Source organism: Lissotriton helveticus, chromosome 1_1, assembly GCF_964261635.1.
Source record: "Lissotriton helveticus chromosome 1_1, aLisHel1.1, whole genome shotgun sequence".
Classification (NCBI taxonomy): Eukaryota; Metazoa; Chordata; class Amphibia; order Caudata; family Salamandridae; genus Lissotriton; species Lissotriton helveticus.
The window spans coordinates 45,980,369-45,986,581 of record NC_136057.1 but is presented as its reverse complement, the minus strand read 5'-3'; positions in this window follow the sequence as shown (position 1 = coordinate 45,986,581).

The window sequence follows — 6,213 nt, the reverse complement described above, 5'->3', positions numbered from 1 at the left end:
GGGGCTCCAGTGGCCTGGAGGGAGCCCCGGGAGAAGCGGAGGACGTTGCCGGTCTCCCATGCCGAAGAGGGAGACCGGAGAAGTGCCCAAGAGATTGCCGCCGTCACAAGGAGCCCCCGCCAGAGTGCCCGGTAAGTTAAATGGGCTACCGAGCGCAGCAGCACCACCACCAGAGGCTTGGGGCTCGGAGCCGCACCATGGTGGACCTGGGCGGCTGCCCCAGGAGACACCTCTGCGAGCCCCTGCCGCCCCCGCCCTGCTCTGCTAGGCCCTGCTGCTGCTCTGCTTGGGGCTCGGAGCCGCACCATGGTGGACCTGGGCGGCTGCCCCAGGAGACACCTCTGCGAGCCCCTGCCGCCCCCCGCCCTGCTCTGCTGGGCCCTGCTGCTGCTCTGCGTCCCGGAGAGCTCCGCGCTGGCAGACTTCTCAGGTAAGACCCTCTCTGCTTCCCAGCCTGTCCTCTCCCAGCCTGTCTTCACCCAGCCTGCCCTCTCCCAGCCTGCCCTCTCCCAGCCTGCCCTCTCGCAGCCTGTCCTCTCGCAGCCTGTCCTCTCGCAGCCTGTCCTCTCGCAGCCTGTCCTCTCGCAGCCTGTCCTCTTGCAGCCTGTCCACTCCCAGCCTGTCCTCTCGCAGCCTGTCTCTCACAGCCTGTCCTCTCGCAGCCTGTCCTCTCGCAGCCTGCCCACTCCCAGCCTGCCCTCTCCCAGCCTGCCCTCTCGCAGCCTGTCCTCTCGCAGCCTGCCCACTCCCAGCCTGCCCACTCCCAGCCTGCCCTCTCCCAGCCTGTCCCCTCCCTGCCCTTTCCCAGCCTGCCCTCTCCCAGCCTGTCCCCTCCCTGCCCTTTCCCAGCCTGCCCTCTCCCAGCCTATCCCCTCCCTGCCCTTTCCCAGCCTGTCCTCTTCCAGCCTGTCCACTTCCAGCCTGCCCTCTCCCAGCCTGTCCCCTCCATGACCTTTCCCAGCCTGTCCTCTCCCAGCTTGTCCACTTCCAGCCTGCCCTCTCCTAGCCTGTCCCCTCCTTGCCCTCTCCCAGCCTGCCCTCTCCCAGCCTGTCCCCTCCCTGCCCTCTCCCAGCCTGTCCTCTCCCTGCCTGTTGTCGTGTCCCGGTGGCAGCAGGCAGCAGGCAAGAGCGTGCACTGCGGCCTGGTACCACTGCACCAGCCGCACTACTTCCCTACTGACCGTTCTCCACTTCAGCCCCGTCTAAATTACAATTCCTGCTTGTGACCCTTTTGCCTGCTTGTGCTTGTTTTCGTGACCCTGTTGCCTGCTTGTGCCTCCTTGTGCCCCTGTTGCCTGCTTGTGCCTCCGTGTGCTCCTGTTGCCTGCTTGTGCCTCCGTTTTCGTGCCCCTGTCGCCTGCTTGTGCCTCAGTTTTCATGCTCCTGTTGCCTGCTTGTGCCTCCTTGTGCCCCTGTTGCCTGCTTGTGCCTCCGTGTGCCCCTGTTGCCTGCTTGTGCCTCCGTGTGCCCCTGTTGCCTGCTTGTGCCTCCGTTTTCGTGCCCCTGTCGCCTGCTTGTGCCTCAGTTTTCGTGCCCCTGTTGCCTGCTTGTGCCTCCATGTGCCCCTGTTGCCTGCTTGTGCCTCCGTGTGCCCCTGTTGCCTGCTTGTGCCTCCGTTTTCGTGCCCCTGTCGCCTGCTTGCGCCTCAGTTTTCGTGCCCTTGTTGCCTGCTTGTGCCTCAGTTTTCGTGCCCCTGTTGCCTGCTTGTGCCTCCGTGTGCCCCTGTTGCATGCTTGTGCTGTGTGGGTGTGTGTGGAGGGCTCTGTGTGGCTCTGTGTGTGGGAAGCTTTGTGTGGCTGTGTGTGTGGGAAGCTCTGTGTGGCTGTGTGTTTAGGAAGCTTTGTATGGCTGTGTGTGGGGGGGGCTTTGTGTGGCTGTGTGTAGGGGGGGCTCTGTGTGGCTGTGTGTGTGGGGGGCTCTGTGTGTGTGGGGGGGCTCTGTGTGTGTTTGTGTGTGTGTCATTTGCGAGAGATAAAGCTTGTGGCATTGTAAATGACAATGCCATTTATTTATGTTAAAAAAACATAAATAAAAATAATGTCAAGAGCAATGCCAATAGCTCTAACTTTAACAAAGGCAAAACCATTGCATTGTAAATGCTTGTTCTTTTTCCCTGACCTGTCTGCTGTGGATTGATGGAACGCAATCTCTCTGCCTCGAGGACGTCTGCCAGGCTCTGGCATCCCGGATTGAATCCAGCCTGCATGTGTCACTCACAGATCGGCGAAACCGGCGGCTCTCTGCAAAGGGCTGGGGAGCACAGAGGAGATGCTTTCAACCGCTAGAAACGCGCAGTGAATGTCACAGAGTTTTTCTCAGAGCCGGAGCACCCACTGTGTCACTCACTGAGCGGCGAATCCGGCGGCTCTCTACCAAGTGCTCGGAAGCACAGAGACGGCACTTTCACCCGCTAGTAATGCGCGGTGAATGTCACGAAGATTTTTTCAGAACCAGAGCACCCGCTGCACAGTCCCACTTCACCATCCAGGAGAAACAAGTAAGGATGACAGCAAGGGGGGTTGCGTTGTAAAGGGCAAAAATGTTATAACTGTTACACAGGGCAGCAGAACCCTGGCTGCCTCACACCAAAAGAAACCACAAACCCTGGCAGTAAAAGGCAGAAGTGGGCGAGAGAAAGGAGGGGGGGAAAGGAATGAACTGATAAGAATCCATGGGAGAACAATGCTGCAAACAACACCATTGTAAAGAAAACACCCGCTCACCTAATCAAAGAAATTGACTGTGGTCAGCCATTAATTACCAGCCTCTGTGAGTGGGGAGGGGAGCGATTCCAGGTTGATGGCTGGGTGCTCCGGTGAAACAACGACTGTGCCTGCAACAACGGAAAGCGAATTAGCAGATCACCCCGCATTAGCTATTCCTAATGCTTTACTGTTTCCTAGGCCCCTCCTCCCCACCCAGGATATAATAACTGGTTCGGTACCTTCTGTTCAGTTAGAAAGTACTCCCTTGGGCAGTATCGACAGTGGTAACAACACCAGCACTTTTCCAAGGGATAGTCCAAATGCTGGGGAGGTTGACTGCTCAAAGACTGCCCTATCACCAGAAGGCCATCAGTACCACATAGCACGACTACAAGCCAAGAACACCTGACAATCTGGACCTATTCTATTCTCTTACAGATGAATCTGAATTGTCAGATGTGAGCATCTCCTTATCAAGTGGAGAGGAGGAAGGCAAATGGAGCAGTAGCTCTAATTCTGACTTACAGAGACACAAACCGCTCTAAAAAAGTGCAAAAAAAGAAGAGCAGAGATCGTCATAAGAAGAAAAATTAGCTATCTGATAAGGAAGACACTGAGCTAAAATGGGATTACAATGATACATCACTCACGATCTGCTCTAACACTACGGGTACTTCAGGGGGCAACCAAACAATTATTGATACTGGCGCAGCTCAAAGGGGGTCGCTAGGCGCTCAAAGTAGTGAACCCGCTTTAACAGACATTTTGCAGTCTATTAAAAGCTTTCAAGCTGAAGCAAAAGCTGATAGCCGCAGATCCCGCCTGGCAGCCAAGAAATTGCAAGGAGCAGTCAGGAAAGTGGGGAAAACTTGCGCCGAAATTGTAGACCGAATGGCATCAGTGGAAGAAAGAACGGAACAACTAGAGAAAGATGTTTCCTTACTTAAAACGAAAACTTAGGAGCATGAGGGTGCAAAAAAAGATTACATGTGGAAATTGGAGGAACAGGAAAACCGCCAGAGACATAACAACCTCCGCTTCCTAGGGATTCCAGAATGTGTTGAGAAGGATGATCCCAGGAAGTTCATGGTCTCGCTCCTTAGGGGGTCATTACCCTGACTACAATCATGAGATTGGGACAAGGACATTCAAAGAGTGCATAGATTTCCTTTGACTCCTGGGAAGCACAACTCTGCAACTCAACAACACCCTCGTGCTATGCTTTTGTTTTTTGGAAACTTTCTACTCCGGTAAGCCCTTTATGATCTCGCCAGACCCACAATCAAAAGATCGTTTGATGGAATAACATTTTTTGCCCTGCCTGATTTTGCACACACCACAGTTGAGCGCAAATGGAGACTGAGGCAGCTCTTTGACCCCTTCCAAAACCTCGGGGCAACAGTGTATCTCCAAAACCCTGCCAGACTAAAAATCGTTCATCAAGGAAATATTCGTAGCTTTATTTCTGAAATACAGGCCAAAAAGTATCCTGATGAAATCTCGGGACATAAGCAATATGTACTAATCCTGGCTTTAGAGATATCCTGGCTCTACTTATTTACATTTGATGTGGGTTTGGGGCATTGGAAGTAGCAGCTATAGTTGTAGTGCAAGGCCATATTGTAAATATTGTGAATTATGTGGTGTCTTTTAAGACCTGGATGCCAGGCCTGGTATTTGTGTTGGGTTTGGGTATTGGTTCTTTTGGCGTTTCTTAAGAAGTTATTACATAAAGGGGGTGTCTCAGCAGACTCATTGGGGTCTTGCATGACGGATGTCTCCTCCCTAGCCCGGTGCTGGCCAGGTAACCTCCAATAGTGGTGGGGGTGAGGGGGGGAGAGGGGGGTGGGGTGGGAAGGGTAGAAGGTTAGACAGGACATTAGTACAAGCAAAAGAGTAACCGGAGCAGGGTAAACTAGAATGCTGAAAATATCAGGTCATGGTACGACAAATGCAAAAGCCTGAGCAAACATTCAGGAAATCTGTGACAATATGATGGGGGCACTAAGGGTGTTATCCTTAAATATTTGTGGCCTAAATGATGTTAGGAAGAGGCAAAATGTTGTGATAGGTCTACAAACTATGGGTGCTAATGTTGTCTGTCTACAGGAAACCCATATAGAGGGTTCACAAACACACCTTTTAAAAACATTGGGATGTAAATTGGTTTGTGCAACATCACAAGGGGCTCGGGTATGGGGGTTGCTATTTGAGCCAAGGGCTCGTGATATACTTTTATCCACTGTAAAGCTGGTAAATTTGGCCGCTGGGCAGACACAGAGTGCCAGGACAGACAGGGGCAAAAGATAATGATTTGTGGTGTATATGGGAGCATTAGCGATGACCCGTCTGTATTTAATGATATCTCTAATGAACTTTAACATTTGCCTCTACCCTTACTGATTTGCAGGGACTTTAATATCAACCTCCCCAGCGATTGGTCAATTAAGGACGATTGGCGGTACAATGGCCGGAAACCCAAAATGTTTAAGGCGATAAAACACATGTGCTATACACATGGGCTTATAGATGGATGGCAAATTTCAAATACTAATGACTCCGGCTATACTTTTTTTTCTAACCCGCACCATACACACTTAAGTATAGATTACTTTCTGGTATCTAATTCACTTAAATCTTTGTACACTAGATCTAACACTGGGAATTACAACGCCCAGTGGACATTTGAGAAGTCGCTGCTGTTTGATGATAACTATTGCATACACATGATAGAGTGGATCCCTAATTTTTTAAAAGATAACATCGGGAGTGTCTCAATTGAAGTTATGTGGGACTAAAAGTAACCCTGGGCTTAAGGCTACGCTGACGGAGCATGCAAAGTTTGTACTAATTCGCACGTAGTACAGTACCAAAACTGTGCTTAATCACGTAGCATAGTATCTAAATCAACAATATTCTCAGATGCTTTCAAAAAGCAATTTTACATGCTTAACAGCATATAGCTAATTCACAAAAATGTACTTTTACAATGAAACCATTAGGTAATGAGAGAGCTGCTGATTTTGGGGTCCCCCCTAACCTAGGGGGAGCACCAAGCAGATGCCTTGAACACAAAGAGCATAAACAAAAAGCACATTTTGTTGAACTTCAGTGGTGATCTCATCATTTTAGGACCACCCCAAGCACAGTTATTGGCAAAAAAACAATCCCAACCAAAGGCCCTGCAAAGCATTATGGGACGAGATTAGCAGTGGCAGTGAATATTATAGAATCCAATATCAAAATAATTCTACAAAGAGCTACAGTTCACCTAGTTGTTACTAGATGTCCCCCACGAGTCAAATGCAAAGCATTGAAATTATTCTTACATCAAGCTGCATGCTAATCTCATCCCATAATGCTTTGCAAGGCCTTTGGTTGGGAATGTTTTTTTGCCAATAACTGTGTTTGGGTTTTTCCTAAGAGGATGGGACCACAATTAAATCGTTCAATAAGATGTGCTTTTTTTGTTTTCAAGGCATCTGTTTGGTACTCTCCCTAGGTTAGG